The following is an 18,872-nucleotide window of genomic DNA, read 5'->3' as shown; positions in this document are numbered from 1 at the left end:
GCAGTAAATCATAAATGTTTATCAGCATGTATTATTTCCAAAACAGTTCATTTTACCTCTTTTCGAGGGCTTTGTGCCTTTTTCATCTCCCCCGAGGAATGCTCACCAGCATTGCATATAAAGCCACTTAGAGCAGCCAAGATTAGATTTGCTTTGCTTTATATTGTATTGTACCAAAGTTGCCCATAAATCCTACAATAAAATGAATTAAGCATGTCAATTTACTTCCATTTCTCTTGAATCAACCTTCAGTGTCCACCTTTCTTACCTTTTAAGAACTGGGAATAAAGAGAGTGGAAAAGGCTTACTAAACAGGTCTCTTCCACTGGCAAAATCGCTCAGTATATAAGAATGTTGAAGGGAGTTTTATGTACCCAGCAACTGGAAAAAGTGTTTTCTTAGAGAACTGTGCATCCTTACCAACTTCAATGTTCATCCATACTAATAAATATACTGTATATGTAAAACCATATAATAATAAGCTAATTATTTATTATTGATTTATTGATCTATATAATCCAAAGGCAAAAATCATTGTTCAAGGCCGCCCATAAATAAACAATCATAATAAAATCAACAGAACAAATAATAAAACATAAAATCTCATCCAAGTCCAAAATCTAAAAAAAGCTAAATTCATAATTTTGTACAACTACACAAAAGCATCAATACACAAAAAAATTCAACATTTTCAAAACTTTATATAGTCCAGTTTCAAAAGTAATGTCTCAAGCAATACTATGATACTGGCCCTGCAACAGACAGCATTGTCACCCACCCCACAGCTAATTGCACCAATGGCAAACCTGGAACCATTAGTAAGGTCATCCTAGTCAATTTCTATGACCCTCCTAGAGCATAGTGCTATACCTCCCTCAAATATGCTGGATCCCCATTATGCATAACCTTAAATATCAACTTACCACAAACTGTACAATTTAAATGTTAAAGATTCATAATTCCAACACTAGAAAACTGCAGCAAATTCCCAAAATCATTGCTAACATTTTAACTTAAATGGCAGCCATCTCTAGAAAAAAAGATATGGCCCAAAGTAGCTCCCAGAGTCACTGCTAAAGAAACAAGAGCTGAAGCACAAGATATCAGGTGAGTCTTGGAAGCAGGGAGGAAAAGACAACACCAGGGGAAGAGAATGCAGTGAAAGTCTAGGGCAGTAGGGGAAAGACAGGGAGAAAAGGTGCTTGGGTAGGGGGGAGGATACAGAAGAAAGAGAGAGGATGGAAAGAAAGAGAGAGGAAAAGAACGAGCCGGAAAACATGCCTTGGGGGTAGGGAAAGACGGGCAGAAAGAGAGAGCATGAACTGAAGAGAAAGGGGAATTGAGAGAAACTGCACATCTTTGAGGTAGCAAAGAGAAGGCAAGAACATTTGCATGGGGAGGGGCAGAAAGAGGCAGAGTGTGAATTGGGTTGGGTTAGGGAGGGAAAATGCCATGACCAGCTTGAATATTTTGCAGGTGACTGCACTTTTCATTTATATAAAATATATATTTTTTTATTTTTACATTCTGTGCTGACTACTATGGATTTAGATGGACAAAACTCCTGACCCATATTCCACAAGGAAACTCGAGACTGCATTACACAAGCTGATAAACTAGTAATTATGGAAGGCAAAGTCAGTCAGCAAACATTTGGGTCCATAGAGGCAGGTGTAAAAGAAGATGAGTCACTAATAAGTCAACGAGTCCCGCCTGCAGTACTTGTACCATGACAGAGATTGTGGCAAATGTACACCTCCCCCTCCCCTTTTATGAAGCCACATTAGCATTTTTTTATTGCTGGCCGCAGCAGTAAAAGCTCCGATGCTCATAGAGCGTTGGAACTTTTACCGCTGCGGCCAGCAACAAAAAAACGCTCATGCGGATTCATAAAAGGGGAGGAGGGGTTAATGTTTAACTTATCACTAAACTTACAAAACAGGCTTTTAAAATAGAAGTTTCGCTAAACACCTTTCCTAATCTTTTATTTAACAATCACTTGCCTTCCATACAGATTCGTTGTCCAGTACATAGTTTAGGACTATACCTCCTTATGGGGCTAACTGCGGCTGCTTCAAGTGCTAAGCCACAGTAGAAGTTTCTTCCATGGCTCAGAGCGCTAAATGCTCCCATGCTGCTCTGACACTCCTATGAGTGTAGGAGTAGCATCGAAGTATTTAGCACTCTGGGCAGAATTTATAGAAAAGAAATTCTTTGGCGGCAGCCATTTTAGTTCAGATTGACAAATTATCTCTCAATCCCACTGGCTGTGATTGGTCTTGACTATGATATTACAGAGGTCAATATTAAAAGATAGACAGCAGTGATCACATTTGTTTAAACACACATTGCAGATGAAGTTATAGATTAACTCTCGAGGGGGAAAGGCAATGACTGACCGAACAGCAACTGAACCAAGTCCATGTACCAGAGTCCTCAGGATCAATCCAGAGCCACCAGAATGACAAGGCCTGCTTGCACTACAATCCTCCTTAGCCAACAATCAGCCACAGTCGGAACACGTAAAAGAGGGAGGGAGTCCATCGGCCAGGGGAGAAGGATCGCATCTAGGCCCATACTACCCAGCTCCTTCCAATGACTGAAAAATGTACTGGCCTTGGAGTTGCGCCCAGTCACCATCAGGTCAACCCCCAGGCTCCCCCAACAATGATCAATCAGTTGGAATGCATCATCTAAGAGTTCCCACTCTCCTAGGTCTAGAATGTTGTAACTGAGAAAATCTGCCTATGCATTCAACGACCCTGTAAAGTGAGCCACTCACAAGCACAAAAGATGCTTTTCCACCTAGGTCATAAGATGGGTCACTCTGGCTGCTAGCCATTGGCTGTGAGTCCTGCCCTCTGCCATGGCACTGTCCAAAAACACCCTAACCAGAGAATGACCCACGAACTGAGCAATATGCTGCAGGGCTAACCAAACTGCCCTGAGCTCTCAGAAATTGATGGACCAAGTCATCTCTGTTGGCACCCAGAACCCTTGGGCCAGATGAGTCAGGTAATCAGCAGATGAGAGACTAGCATCCATTGTTACCACCTCTCAGTGTTGAACCAGAAATGGAACTCCCTTCGACAGGTTGGCCTCTGCAAGCTACCATTTCATGCTTCTTCTTGCCTCTTCTGACCATTGTAGTCGAATATTGTAGTTCTGGGGCATTGGAGACCACTAACTGAGGAGGGACAATTGCAAAGGGAGCATGTAAGCCCATGCACATAGAACTGCCTCCATTGCCGCCAGCATGAAGCCCAACAGTTGAATATAGTCCCACGTCTGAAGGCTCTAGAATAAAACAAAGTGCGGGATTGAAGAAGCAATTTCTCCTGTTTGCACTCAGAAAAAAATATTCTCACCTGATGTGTGTCAAAGATGGAACGACCTGCTCTTCTCAAAATTGATTACCCAGCTCAAGCACTGCAACCACCTAACCACTTCTGCTGTAGCAGCCTGTCCCTCCTGAAAAGATGCTTCAATCAGCCAATCATCCAGGTAAGGATGTACACTGATCACTGCAGGAATGCCACCATGACCACAATTACCTTGGAGAATGTCCTTGGCGCCGTGGCCAGACCAAAGGGCAAAGCCCTGAACTGGAAATACTGGCCCACAACCAGTGGGGTAGTAAGGGATGCGAGGGGGGTGTGGTCCACTCCAGGCGTGATCTTCCTAAGGGTGCGGCATCCCTCCTCCTCTCCACCACCCCCTCCTCTCCTTACCGCATGCGCGTGCCCCTTGCCTTTCCCCGTACCTTTTTTACTTCCCCAGCGTGAGGTTGCTGCCTGCTTCAACATCGGTGCTCTCGCTGACGTCACTTCCAGGACCCGCACCGAGGAACTCACGTCAAAGGGCGAGCCGACACCGATGTGGGCATGCTGCTCACGACAGAGAAGTTAAAAAGGTACTGGGAAAGGAAAGGGGGGGAGCGCAGTGCCGCTCATCCTTACTACGCCACTGTCCAGAACTGTGAACCTGAGGAACTGCTGATGTAAAGGCCAGATAGCAATGTGAAAGTATATGTCCTTGAGGTCCAGAGCCGAGACAAACTCCCCTGGCTGAACTGATGCAATCGCAGGTCTCCATGCGGAATCCACAGACAGCGATTCAGACTTTTGAGGTCCAGCACCGGATAAAATGTATCCCCCTTTTTAGGGACCACAAAGTAAATGGAATAGAGACCCAGCCCCCGCTCTTCTGAAGGGACTGGCACAATAGCCTGAAGTGCCAGCAGGGAATCTACAGTTTCCTGAATGGCAGCCTCCTCGATTCCTCTAATCGTATTTCTTGAATGAGCCAATTTACATCAAGGTTCCAATCATAGCTAATCTTAGGGGTGTTGCAAAATTACTGAAGAGCCCCAAAAAATGTTCATTCAGTAGGTGGGAGTTAGACAAGGACTTTCTGTAACTTATTACCGCAACAGGTAATTGAGGCCAGCAGCATGCCAGACTTTAAGGAAAGATGGGATTGGCGTGTGGGATCACTTCATGGGGGTAGTTAGGGGGTGGGTCATTAGTGTGGGCAGACTAGATGGGCCGTGGCCCTTTTCTGCCATCATTTTTCTGTTTCTATTTTCCCCTATTATAACCCATTTGAACTAATCTATGTCTTGCTTATTCAATCATTTAATGGCTTTTTGTTTTTTGCATTCACTCAAGTTAATAGCACACCTGTATAGGAATAAGTGGACCTTTACAACAGCCTAAGAATTCTGAGGGCCAATATAAGTAATTACAGGTATACATTACACGTGTAACGCTCTGAAACATGAAGTTTTAACAGCGAACCTGGAGCGGCCTGCTCTCACAACAAACCTCATGTCACCCCACCCATCCTAGGTCCCAATAACACACTCCACACTGTCATTGGTGAAAACCTGGCCGCAGCCCTGCTTATTGAAATAAACATATAACTTCAATAAATTATAACCATGTTTAACAAACAGGCATTGTAAACAACATTATAAACAAACACATCTTGAACCCAAGCTATTATGGCCATTAAATGGCCCCCCGACCCCGCCATGCTAGCAAGGGTCTGTAATATAATAATTAAATGGCCCCTGAACCCGCAGTGCTAGCGAGGGTCCGAGGGGTGGCATGTCTCCACATGCCCGATTGTCCAGGGTCATCCGACCCACCATGCACGGCTCCGCGCTGGCCCACCGCTCATCCCTTGATGAGCCCAGCAGCTAGTAGCTCGGGATACTGCCACCCACACTATCCATTCCCTCAAAAACTCAGCATAGCGGGTGAGTGGGCGGGAAGCTGTCTTGGAGGACCCGGTGACCGTTTGAGTCCTCCAGCTCCCCCCTCTTTATCAACCCTCCCGTCGTCCCCCTTGCTGCGGCCCCGACCAATCCACAGTCTTCCCTGCGGCGGGAAGATTCAATCCTACCCCCTACTCTAATCTCTCTCGCAACCCTGCCCCCCCATCCCAACGGGCGCTCTCGCGGACCTCCAGCTCTGCGTTAGAAGCGCCCATCGAGACAGGCTCTCGGGCTTTCTATTCATGCAGTCCTCATCTGCTGATAATGTTCTATGTTTTGTACAAAACTGATGTAAGGAAGAAAGAAACCCTTTGAACTGATGAATTAAGACCATAGCCATTCTGCCAGTAGCTCTCCAAATGCAATCTCCCGCTATCATTGCTAACAAGTAAGATGTTTCAGAGCTTCATTCTAAAATGTTTTTATTTTCTCCATCCCTCAGCAGGTTTTGTATTTTTCCCTGCCTGCCTCCCACAACTAAAGCTTCTTTTCACCTCTGTCTTAATCACTGCCCTGACTGCCTTCGTGTTTCAGTTTATCCCTATCCTTTCCTCCCACCATCCAGGCTTTCCCTCATCTCCTCTTTCCCATCATAAGGTTTTACTTTATTTTCCCCAGACTTATTGACCAGCATCAGACAGCATTTTTACCCTAAAATTCTCTCCAGCCTACAAGTCAATCAACCCGCCTCTTCCGTGTTTCATTTCGGGGTGTAGTAAAAAGGTGAGATAAAAGCTGGGCTTTTGCTGCACTTTAATTTACCATGGGAGTCACTAATCTGCAGTATCTCAGTACCAAAGGTTAGCAACTCCCACAGTATATGAATAAAAGTGCTTGTGATCAACCTAACAAGCTGCTCTATTCTTACTAGAGAATGACAAGGTGACAAAATTCATCACTGTTCCCATCCCCTTGTCATTCTTTAAGGAGAGCGGAAAAATAAAGAATGACACGTGACCCGTTCCCGTGGCTAGGGGTGACCGCAATAAAACCACAAGAACGGGTAAAATCTATATCTGTTCACCGCCAGCATAGGGACAAACCTTTTCATCACTCTGTGGAATGGTAAAAAGCCTTGTTCTCCCACCCACCACAGCTTCCCGATATCCCACCATCGCGGGTCTGGCGGCTCCAGCCCAGCCCCTCCTTGCTCGTGGGTTCAGTGGCACCAGCCCCCCCCCCTCACTTCTGGATCCAGCAGCTCCATCTGGCTTCCCTCCTTCCCTGCCACTGGCACACCTTGCAGAGCAAGCCGATCTCTACAAAGGGCTGCTGGACTGTACTCGTGACCTTCCCTCTGCTGGGCTCCTCCTTATAACACAACTTCCTTTTTCGCAAAGAAAGGAAGTTGCATCACTAGGAGAAGCCCAGTAGAGGGAAGGCCCCAAGCTTCGTTGAGCAAACCAGTGCTTGATGGCTCGCTCTGCATGGTTTGTGCCAGTGATAGGGAAGGAGGGAGAAGCTGTCTGGACCCGCGAGCTAGTGCTGCCCGATTCACCTCCCGGTCTCACTTTTTTTTTTTTTAATTATAATTCTTTATTCATTTTTAAACTTTCAACAAGTACATAATAATACAATCATATACACTCTAATATCACTTATTAATCTTACATATATTGAAATCATAATATAATTCCTCCCTCCAATATATCCTTATAATTTCAGATAATATAAAATTAATCCCATCCTCCCCCACCCTATATTTCAATAAATAAAAGGGAAGAAATAAATTGTTTATAATCAATCCTTACAATAATTTGTTAATGGCTCCAAACACCAATGAATTTTTTATAACGTCCCTGCTGAATAGCTAATATCCTCTCCATTTAAAAAATATGACACAGTGAATTCCACCAAAAACTATAACTTAATCTATCATAATTTTTCCAGTTTCTTGTAATTTGTTGAATGGCAACTCCTGTCATTATGAGTAAAAGTTTATTATTTTTGGAGGATATTTGTCTCTTTTTCCTCATTGATGTACCAAATAATATCGTATCATTTGAAAGTGCTACTAGGTTCTCAAGTAAGTTATTAATTTGACTCCAAATACATTTCCAAAAATTATGAATTAGAGGACAAGAAAAACAATAAATGATCCAATGTACCAGCTTCAAGATGACTGGATTAGTTCCTCTGGAGGATTGATGGTGCACTTTCCCTCAGCCGTGGTCCCGTCCCTCCTCTGACCTAATGTCCTGTTTTGGTCTGGGGCGGACTGCGGCAGAGGGAAAGTGCACCAGTAATCCTCCAGACTGTAATTAGTTTTTAAAGTGAGACCGGGAGACTAGGGGGATTCCAGATGATGGTGGTGAGAAGAGGGAAGCATGCCGACCTTTGGGGGTCTCCCTGGTGTAGTAACTATTAGAAGTGGAGGGAGGGAGAAGGGTCCAAAGGGAGGGGCATATGCCGGACTGAGGAGGGGAGGGGAAGGGGAAGAAATAATGGGTCTGAAAACAGAGGAGAGGGAGAGATATGGTGGATAATGGGATGGAGGGGCGGGGGAAAAAAGGGAAAGAGGAACTACACATTTTGCTCTCTCACCACAGATAAATATAGACTGCTGGTCCTGCACATGCATGATGGGACACTGTCTTCAACTTTTAAAATGATACAAATAATTTTAAGCAAACACACCCAGGGCTCTATGGATATGTCACCAACATGCGAGATGATATGATCTGCTTGCCCTTGGTGAATAAGTAGTAGAAAGGGGACAGACTCAAAAGTAATCTAAGGAAATACTTCTTTATGGAAAGGGTGGTGCATGGGTGGAATGACCTCCTAGTGGAGATGGCAGAGATGAGGACATCTGAATTCAAGAAAGTGTGGGACAAGCATGTAGGATCTCTTAGGGATAACATAAGAATAGCCATACTGGGTGAGACCAATGGTCCATGTAGCTCAGTATCCTGTTTCCACAGAGGCCAATCCAGGTCACAAGTACCTGGCAGAAACTCAAATAGTAGCAACATTCCATGCTACCGATCCCAGGGCAAGAAGTGGCTTCCCCCATATATATATCTCAATAGGAGACTATGGATTTTTCCTCCAGGAACTTGTCCAATCCTTTATCAAACTCAGCTACACTAGCCACTGTTACTACACCCTCTGGCAACAAGTTGCAGAGTTAGTAGATGGCACAACTGGGCAGGCTGGATAGGCCATATGGCCTTTATCTGCCATAATTTTCTTTGTTCTTGCATTTATGTAATAACCCCTACATTTTTCTAGCTCTTCCTCAGTCATTTCTATCAAACTGTTATCTGATACATTTTGTACAGTGTGCTACAATTTCACCACTACACTGCTTCAGTTAATTGCCAACAATAGAGGTGGTGAATCAATTATTGCCACACTACAGTTAAGCTAATTCTAAAACTTATTTTTCCACCTAGCCATCCATATTCATTTCTGTAACACAGGTTGTAGTATTAGAGACATACTCTTCTTCATGCAAATTAACATTTGGTATGTCTTTTAATGGAAAACATGGAGTATTAACATTGAGCACAGTTACTTACCGTAACAGGTGTTATCCAGGGACAGCAGGCAGATATTCTTGACTGATGGGTGACGGCACCGACGGAGCCCCGGTACGGACAATTTTAGAGTGATTGCACTCTAAGAACTTGGAAAGTTCTAGTAGGCCGCACCGCGCACGCGCGAGTGCCTTCCCGCCCGACAGAGGCGCGCGGTCCCCAGTTAGGATAAGCCAGCTAAGAAGCCAACCCGGGGAGGTGGGTGGGACGCAAGAATATCTGCCTGCTGTCCCTGGATAACACCTGTTACGGTAAGTAACTGTGCTTTATCCCAGGACAAGCAGGCAGCATATTCTTGACTGATGGGTGACCTCCAAGCTAATAAAAAGAGGGATGGTGGGAAGGTTGGCCATTAGGAAAACAAATTTTGCAAAACAGATTGGCCGAAGTGTCCATCCCGTCTGGAGAAAGCATCCAGACAATAATGAGATGTAAAAGTATGAACTGAGGACCAAGTAGCAGCCTTGCAGATTTCCTCAATAGGCGTGGAGCGGAGGAAAGCCACAGATGCTGCCATAGCTCGAACTCTATGGGCCGTGACAGAACCTTCCAGTGTCAGTCCGGTCTGAGCATAACAGAAAGAAATGCACGCTGCCAGCCAATTAGACAACGTACGTTTAGAAACAGGACGTCCCAATTTATTCGGATCAAAGGACAGAAAGAGTTGGGGAGCTGATCTGTGGGGCTTAGTACGCTCTAAATAGTAAGCCAGAGCCCGCTTACAGTCCAAAGTATGCAGAGCTTGTTCTCCAGAATGAGAGTGAGGTTTCGGAAAGAAGACAGGCAGAACAATGGATTGGTTGAGATGGAATTCCGAGACAACCTTAGGGAGAAACTTTGGATGTGTACGCAGAACCACCTTGTCATGATGAAAGACTGTAAAAGGTGGATCAGCAACTAGTGCATGTAGCTCACTGACCCTCCTGGCAGAGGTAAGAGCAATAAGGAAAAGTACCTTCCAAGTGAGAAACTTGAAAGGAGCGGTAGCCAAAGGTTCAAAAGGAGGCTTCATTAAGGCGGAAAGAACCACATTGAGATCCCAGATTACCGGAGGGGCTTTGAGAGGTGGTTTCACATTGAAAAGACCCCGCATGAATCTGGACACCAAGGGATGAGCCGAGAGAAGTTTTCCATGAACTGGCTCATGAAAAGCAGCAATAGCACTGAGGTGGACTCTGATGGAAGTAGACTTGAGGCCAGAGTCAGACAAAGAAAGAAGATAATCCAATAAGGTCTCCACTGCAAGGGAAGTGGGATCATGATGATGAAGAAGACACCAGGAAGAAAACCGTGTCCACTTCTGATGGTAACATTGCAGAGTGGCCGGTTTCCTGGAGGCATCCAGAATGGAACGAACGGGCTGAGACAAAAGAGTATCATGAGAAGTCAGCCCGAGAGAAACCAAGCTGTCAGGTGCAGAGACGGAAGGTTGGGATGCAAAAGGGTCTCCTGATGTTGCGTAAGCAGAGAAGGAAACAGTGGAAGAAGGAAAGGCTCCCTGGAACTGAGTTGAAGTAGAAGGGAGAACCAATGTTGCCTGGGCCACCGTGGAGCAATCAGAATCATGGTGGCTCATTCCCTCTTGAGCTTGAACAAGGTTCGTAACATGAGAGGCAGAGGAGGGAAAGCGTACAGGAACAGATTGGACCAATCGAGGAGAAATGCATCCGCTGCCAGACGGTGAGGGGAGTAGAGTCTGGAGCAGAATAGGGGCAGCTGATGATTGTGAGGAGCTGCAAAGAGGTCTATCTGAGGAGTGCCCCACTGAGCGAAGATGGACTGAAGAGTTAAAGGATCGAGTGTCCACTCGTGAGGCTGGAGAATTCTGCTGAGCTTGTCCGCTAAGGAATTCTGTTCTCCCTGAATGTAGATAGCTTTCAGGAATAGTTGATCTGTGGCCCAAGCCCAAATCTTCTGGGCTTCCTGGCACAAGAGGCGAGAACCTGTCCCACCCTGCTTGTTGATGTAGTACATCGCAACTTGATTGTCTGTGCACAGCAGGAGGACCTGAGGAAAGAGAAGATGTTGGAAGGCCTTGAGGGCATAAAACATCGCTCTGAGTTCCAGGAAATTGATGTGATGTTTCATTTCCTGGGCTGTCCAAAGTCCTTGAGTTTGGAATTCGTTCAAATGAGCTCCCCAGGCATAAGGGGAGGCGTCGGTGGTGATGACAAGTTGATGAGGAGGTAGATGAAACAGAAGACCTCTGGAAAGATTTGAGGATATCAACCACCATTGTAGAGACTGACGAAGAGATGATGTCACAAATATGTGTCGTGAGCAAGGATCCGTCGCTTGGGACCACTGGGTAGCTAGGGTCCATTGAGGAGTGCGCAGGTGAAGACGTGCGAGGGGTGTGACATGAACTGTGGAGGCCATGTGACCCAAGAGTATCATCATTTGCTTGACAGAGATGGAACGTTGTGGAAGCACCTGCTGACATAGAGATTGAAGAGTTTGAAGACGGTTGGACGGCAGGAATGCTCTCATGAGGACTGTGTCCAGCACCGCTCCAATGAATTGAAGTCTCTGAGTGGGGATGAGATGAGATTTGGGTAGATTGATCTCGAACCCCAGAAGCTGTAGAAACAGGATGGTTTGGTTGGTGGCCAGGAGCACTGTTTGAGATGAATTGGCCTTGATTAACCAATCGTCCAGATAAGGAAAGACTTGAAGGTGGTGAGAGCGTAGAAAGGCAGCCACCACAATCAGACATTTGGTGAACACTCTTGGAGAGAAGGCAAGACCGAAGGGCAGCACCTTGTATTGGTAATGACAATGATTGATCATGAAGCGGAGGTACTGTCTGGAAGCCAGATTGACCGGAATGTGAGTGTATGCCTCTTTGAGATCGAGGGAGCATAGCCAGTCGCTTTGATGGAGAAGAGGATAAAGAGTTGCCAGAGAAAGCATCTTGAATTTCTCCTTGACCAAGCATTTGTTGAGATCGCGAAGATCTAGGATGGGTCTGAGATCCCCTGTTTTTTTGGGGACCAGAAAATAACGGGAGTAGAATCCCTGCCCCTTCTGATCTAGAGGAACTTCCTCTATGGCGTTCAGGAGGAGGAGGGATTAAACCTCCTGAAGAAGGAGAGAAGACTGACAGGTGTTCAAAGCAGACTCTCTTGGCAGACTTTGTGCAGGACGTGTCTGAAAGTTGAGAGAGTAGCCGTGGCGGATGATGTTGAGGACCCACTGATCCGATGTGATGTTCTCCCAACGGCTGGTGTAACAAGAAAGACGTCCTCCTATGGGTCGAGGGAGATTGGCAGATGGTGGAATACTGGCTATGCTTTGGAGAACCACGTCAAAAGGGTTGGGTAGACTTTTGTGGTGGAGGAGGCTTCACCTGTTGCTGCTGAGCTGGCCTAGGTGGTTGTCGCTGTTGCTGACGCTGACGTCTAGGCTGTTGAGTAGCCGGTGGCAAGGGATGGGCAGCATAGCGGCGCTGGTAGGCAGATTGTTGGCGAAAAGGCCGAGCAGGTGGAGTCTTTTTCTTAGTCTTCAGGAGAGTATCCCACCGAGTCTCATGGGCAGACAGCTTTTGTGTAGTGGAATCCATGGACTCTCCGAAGAGCTCATCACCCAAGCAGGGAGCATTTGCTAGGCGGTCCTGATGATTTACATCGAGCTCTGAGACTCTGAGCCATGCCAACCAACGCATGGCAACAGACATAGCCGTGGCCCTAGAAGTCAATTCAAATGTGTCATAAATTGACTGAACTAGGAACATGCGTAACTGGAGAAGAGAAGAAGAGCAGGCATGAAATGCAGATTTCTTGCGGTCAGGGAGGTACTTTTCAAAAGCAGCCATGTTTTGAATGAGGTGCTTTAAATAAAATGAAAAATGAAAAGCGTAGTTCCCTGACCTATTGGCTAACATGGCATTCTGATATAAACGTTTGCCAAATTTGTCCATGGCTTTTCCTTCTCTGCCAGGAGGGACTGAGGCATACACACTAGCTCCCGCTGATTTCTTAAGTGTGGATTCCACCAAAAGAGACTCATGCGGGAGCTGAGGTTTGTCAAAACCAGGGATAGGGATAACCTTGTATAAGGAGTCCAATTTACGAGGAGCTCCCGGTACAGTCAGGGGAGTCTCTAAATTTTTATAAAAAGTCTCTCTTAAGATGTCATGGAGAGGAAGTTTGAGAAATTCCCTTGGAGGCTGGTCAAAGTCCAGAGCATCAAGGAATGCCTTGGATTTCTTCGACTCAGCCTCCAAGGGAATAGAAAGAGATTCACACATCTCTTTTAAGAAAGAGGTAAAAGATGTGGAATTCTGCTTAGAAGAGGGATCAGCAACAAGATGATCCTCTTCATCAGAGGAACACTCACCCTCAGACAGAAAGGGCTCTTCAGAGTCACCCCACAAATCAGGGTCCCGAATCTGAGAGCCACGGTCTCGAGACTCCGGAGTGGAGGGTTCCAGGTGTCGGGTTTTGCGCACCGACTTACCCGACCTCATAGACACGGTACCAGGAGATGTGACATGCTGCGTCGGTACCGAAGTCTGCACCGCCTGGTGTTGAGCTCTCGGTTCCGGTGCTAAGATTGGCATCGAAGTCGAGGAAGCAGTGTGAACCGGTACCGACAAAGTGGATGCCGATAAAGGAGGGCGCTCCACTGTCAGTACCGGTGGCTCAGACCGGACCGGGACTGGAAGGCTCGGTGTCAAAAGTGCGGGAAGGAGTTGTTGCAACTGCTCCTTAAGTTGCACTTGCAGGACAGCAGCAATCCGCTCGTCCAGCGAAGGCACCGGTACCGCCTTTTTCTTCTGCGGTACCTGTGGTGCCGCTCTACGCTCCGAGGATGAGGAACCCGATGTCGAGGGGCTCACCTCAATAGGAGCGGAGCGCTTCTGTGGGCGCCTCGAGGTCGGCAGGATTGGACTCGCTGCTACTGAGACCGGAGGACGCTCCAACGGAGATGGCTTCTTAGCCGGCTTACCTGAGTGTTGCGACGCCGGCACGGTGTCGCGCGGCGTCGACAAAGTGGGTGCCGACTGAGGTGGTGCCGATGCCGGTGTCGATGTCGCAGGGTCAGACATATCGGCACCGAAAAGCAAACGTTGTTGGATTTGTCGGTTTTTTAATGTACGTTTTTTCAAAGTGGCACAGCGGGTGCAAGTAGAAGCCTGATGCTCTGGACCCAGGCACTGTAAGCACCAATTGTGCGGGTCCGTAAGAGAGATAGGCCGTGCACACCGCTGGCACTTTTTAAAACCTGGCTGGGGGGCATGAAAGGAAAAACGGCTTCTGCCAAATCGAAGGCCGAGGCCTCGATGGCGGCAGTAGGCCCCGCCGGGGCAAAACCGATGAAATGAAGAAAAAAGAAAAAAACTGTTTTTTTTGTTTGTTTTTTTTAAAGAAAATAATAAAAGAAAAAAAGGAAATATAATTTCCAAAAAGATTTCGCGAGCGGGAAGGCGACAGAAAAAAATCTTTTCAACAGCCATTGAAAAGTGCGACTTCTTAGCTCCGCGGAAACTAAGAAACTGGGGACTGCGCACCTCTGTCGGGCGGGAAGGCACTCGCGCGTGCGCGGTGCGGCCTACTAGAATTTTCCAAGTTCTTAGAGTGCAATCACTCTAAAATTGTCCGTACCGGGGCTCCATCGGTGCCGTCACCCATCAGTCAAGAATATGCTGCCTGCTTGTCCTGGGATAACAGATTTTACGTGTTTTCTTCTACAAAACGGCTGTGCACGTTCCCCCCCCCCTAAAAAAAAAAAAAAAAAAAAGCACAACAGGACAGACATTTATGCTATTTTCAGTTATACTGGCTCCAGCATCTACTGTGCACCACTCAGCTTCTTTGAGTGTCTCCCTCTTACACCTAGGACCAGTGCATAAGATATTACACCACAACCACGTGTCATTTTCAGAAACAGCATTTGTGCCAGCTACCTAAACGTGGAAAAAGGATATGGTTGGCCTCCTATAGCATCAGTAACTATCATGCATCCCATGGTGCAAAATTCTCTCTGCCGCAGAAAAAGCCAAACATCAGGTTTCAAATGCTGCTCAACCTCTTTTTATTTTATTTTCAATTCTCTTAGGAAGCAAGTTAGTGCAGGTGCAGATACTATGTCTGCATACCTCCCTATGTTCTGTGCTGCAATTTAGACTGTTCAGTTTAAAGGTTGAAATTGCAAGCACTTTCAAGCGCCTGTTAACACTCTCTAAAATGCATTTAAGCATATAAAATAGAATATTTTCTCCTAAGCATGAAATATGAATGCATTTTAAATGGCAGAGCCCTTAAAAAAATAAATAACCACAAAAAAAAAACCACAAATGATTGCAGGCTGATGTTCCATAGAGGTTTTCTTTCCCACTTTTGTGTTTATAGAAAAAAAAATAAAAATGGGACAAATAAGGTCGTTAATCTGATTTTGGAAAAGTGGACTAACCAGAGACCACAGTTTTAGTGATCGTGCACGGTGATAACAGCATTTCGCTTCAGCAAAAACAATTCTTTTAGCACAATTATTCAGGAACGACGTGCAACCATAAAATGGACCCAAATCCGAGCTTTAATTAGAAATCTATTAGACTCACTTTGATTAAACCTGCTTAGAACTGGCTTTTCCTTTGCAAGAAAAGATGACGTTTCTAATGCAATCTCCGGTGCAAGGAAGATTGAAGAAGAAGGGGGGGGGAAGAAAAAGAAAAAAAAAAAAAAAAAAAGACAGACAGTACTTCCCACCCATAACTCAGCAGCTCTACACATCTGAAAATATCCCCATTATTGCACAAAGCCTAAGCATTCTAGAGGGCTGCAAAGTCTTATAAATCAGTTTGGAGGTGATCAGCTGTTTGGAGGACCTTAACAGAGTTGCAATAGTCTCTCATCCCTGAAGTTATCTATATTTTTTGCAGTGCTGCAAATGCGAAGAATGGAGGGGGGGAAAAATGTCCAGAAAATGACATGCATTCTGTAACTATAACCCAGGTGTTGCCTCTTTGTTGCTAAAAAAGAACCCCCCCCCCCCTTTTTTGGCAACAGGCACATACACCTCAAGGGCTCCTTGAGTCCAATGAGGGCAGCTTTGGCCAAGAATTGTCTGCTTTTCTGCAGCTCTTGTGCGGGTTCCACCGTGGGATTCTCCATAGCCGAACCCAGCCAAGAAATGCTTTTTGCAAGGGTGAAGTTCTAGGAACTAAAATGCCATTTTCTTTGCAAACATATTATACACATTTCCTGCAAACTCTTTTTAAGACAGACGTGCAAAATGCTTTTGCTGTTCTGATTAGAAAACCCCACTAATTTGTCACCGTAAGAATCACATCCCCCCCCCCACCGAGCTAAAGATGAGGTTGGTGGGGGGGGGGGAAATAAATCAAGATCCTAGCCAGAGAATTATGAAATACTCCCTCGACACCGGCTCAAAAAGATACCGATTACGAGCATATCACGGTGGGGGAAAATGTAGCATTGCAAAAAAAAAAAAAAAAAAAAAAAAGGCATCAAAGTATTTACCCTGGTGCAGCAGCCGCTGTCATCGACGAGGATGCAACGTTTTTTAATCCGTCTCCCCCGACTTTACGCCTCTGGTGGCATCCGGGGGGCTCGTTTTCATTCAGCCCCGGGATTTCGGCGGCGCCGATCAAGCCCTTCTTTCCTCAGCTGCAATCAGAGAACGGCGCCGAGCCACGGGCTGCAATTGCCCTTTTCGATGCCTCGGTTTGGACGTCCGCTCCTGTGGTTTCAAGGCATTGGGTAAATTAGGCGAAATTTCTTTTAGGGTGGGTTTTTTGTTTTTTTTTAAGGGGGGGATCCTGGATGCACCGCTCGCTAACACACCGAGATCCCTAGGTTTTTTCGTGTTTTTTTTTCTTTTACTCCCCCAATCCAGGTTTGAATTTCACAGTTTGTTGTTAGGAGGAAAAAAAAAATGGTACCAAGACACACCTAGTGGTGGCGAGGAGAACTGCAGCCAATCCCCCCCCCTCCCCCTTGCTGAAAACCGGCGCTGAGCCGGAGAGCGGGGAGGTTGCTGCCGCGTGCGTTTGATTAACCGCTTCTTAGGAGCCCCCCTTCCCCTTTGACAGCTAAGACCGACGGGTGTACAGAAAGAGAGCTCCGGGATGGGTGGCCTTATCCTCGGGCCTGGCGCGTCGCTCAGAAACACGTAGACCTAGTCTGGGCAAGCGCACAGAAATCTTAGGAGGCGATTAGCATGCTGAAATGGTGGCCGGAGGATTCGAGCGCTTTTTTTTTTTTTTTTACTTTTCAGCGGCCGCGTGAGGGGGCGCTCCAACTGACACTTCCCTCCTCCGCACGAGGGGAAGCGTTTGGCCCGGGGAGGGAGGGAAAGAGGCGTGTCCGCGAGAGAAGGGAGGGCGCCAGCCAATGGCCAGGCAGCGAGGGAGCTAGGCGGGAAAGCGGTTTTTACCTCAGTGGCAGCCTGGCTGAATGTGACGCCTGAAGGGCGGCAGCTTCACACTTGGTCTACCTCTGGTCTTGGTACCTTTTTTTTTATCTCAGGACAAGCAGGCAGCATGTTCTCAACATGTGGGTGAGGTCATCCACGGAGCCCCGCAAGCAACTTGCTTGTAGAACTTCAAAGTTCGAAAGTGCCACACTGCGCATGCGCAAGTGCCTTCCCGCCCCAGTTAGGGCGCATGTCTCCTCAGTTCTTGTTTTTCCGCTGAGCTGAGAAGCACCTGTTTCTAGCGCTGCCCTGTTGTCCGTTGCCTTCTCACACCACAGCTTTGTTTCGTTATTTATTCACTTTTCCTTCAAGTCGTTGTGTGGCACGGGTTAAAAAAAACAAACAAACAACCCTTTGTTTCTTCTTTCGACTGGCTTGGGCTGCGGCCCTAGCCGCAAGTCTTCATTTCGGCTGCGGCCGTTGTTTTCTTTCATATCCTGGCTTGTTCCGGGATTCAAACGCTGTAGTCAGTATAACTGCGGGTTTTTCTCACTGACCTACACCATTTGTCTTAACTATTTAGGACCCGACCACCATCCTAAGTCCTGCACCCGCTGTGCTACTTTTCAGAAAGGGGCTCTCAAGACATGTTGGGTCCAGATTCAGCAACTTTTCAGGGTCATGAAACCGTCTGCCTGAATGGCCTCTACGAGACCTCCTTTGATGCGTGCATCCAATTATAGGGAATACTCATCCTCGAGGTCGCCCTCTATGGAGCGCACTGCTTCACCTTCATTACCAATTTCATTGGTTACGGTGCCAACTTTCCAGGACATGCTGGAACTTTTTCTACACAACGAGCTTAGCACTGTGTTTACTCAATATGCTCCTGCCTCGACTTTGCTCCCTGCAAGCAGGTCTGAGCATATTCTCGAGGCACAACCTTCTACGTCTCTGAGGCCTCGTGCCTCATCCTCAAGTGAGTCCTCGCCTGGTCAATCCAGGCCTCGTACTCTAGCTGTCAAGCTTTCGAGGCAGTCAAGAAGCCTCAATCTGTTTCTGCCTCGAGGTACTCCTCTCCATCTAGGCACCTCTGTTCGAGGCAGAATATGGATCCCTCTTTTCCTCGTTCTTCGAGGCTCTTGGGAGAACCTTCCAAGCCCAGGTGGGGTTTTGTGCTGGACATCCTCGTCAGCCTAGTTCCACTCCACTTTGAGGCCCCGGACCCCTCTTTCGAGGCATGCTGCTGGGAATCCTCATACTCCACTACGAGGCATGTGTCGAGGCACTCAGGTTTCTCATACTTCTATGATATGGGTAAGGCTCTAAAAGAGTCGTTGAGGCTTCCTCTGACTCTTTTTTGCACCTGGTTTTTCTGAAGAATTTGGAATTATTCCATCCGGGCTATACCCTCGCACATGGAATCCCAGTACTGCATGGTTGCTTATACAGGGTTTGACAAACCTCGATTGTCCCACCAATCCTTACTGGTAGAATCCTCTCAAGAAGACTCATCCCATTCAGATTTACGCTGCAGTCCCTCCTGGGAGAGGACGGTCCATGGATAACTTTGGCCATCGGCTTTTTCACACTTCTATGGGGGCACATCATCGTTTGCCTGAGTTTCACCAGCTACACATACCCTGTCTCAGTTGCGAGTACACAGGGTC

General features: G+C 46.7%; 1 protein-coding gene across 4 annotated transcripts in view; it reads right to left on the bottom strand.

The window, feature by feature from the left end:
- Positions 1–17,176, bottom strand: part of NLGN1 (neuroligin 1) — a 536,958-nt gene extending 519,782 nt beyond the window's left edge. For 3 of the 4 annotated variants that reach the window (XR_004540696.1, XM_033959383.1, XM_033959384.1), the window contains exon 1: positions 16,308–17,176. The gene's annotated coding sequence lies outside the window, so the exon portion shown is untranslated. Of the gene's footprint in view, positions 1–56; positions 193–16,307 lie in introns of all 4 variants that reach the window. The other variant, XR_004540695.1, reaches the window with a different exon arrangement.
- Between the last annotated feature and the right edge of the window lie 1,696 nt (positions 17,177–18,872).

This window comes from Geotrypetes seraphini, chromosome 9 (assembly GCF_902459505.1).
Source record: "Geotrypetes seraphini chromosome 9, aGeoSer1.1, whole genome shotgun sequence".
Taxonomy (NCBI): Eukaryota; Metazoa; Chordata; class Amphibia; order Gymnophiona; family Dermophiidae; genus Geotrypetes; species Geotrypetes seraphini.
The sequence above is the reverse complement of the archived record's forward strand: the minus strand, read 5'-3'. Positions and strand labels throughout refer to the sequence as shown.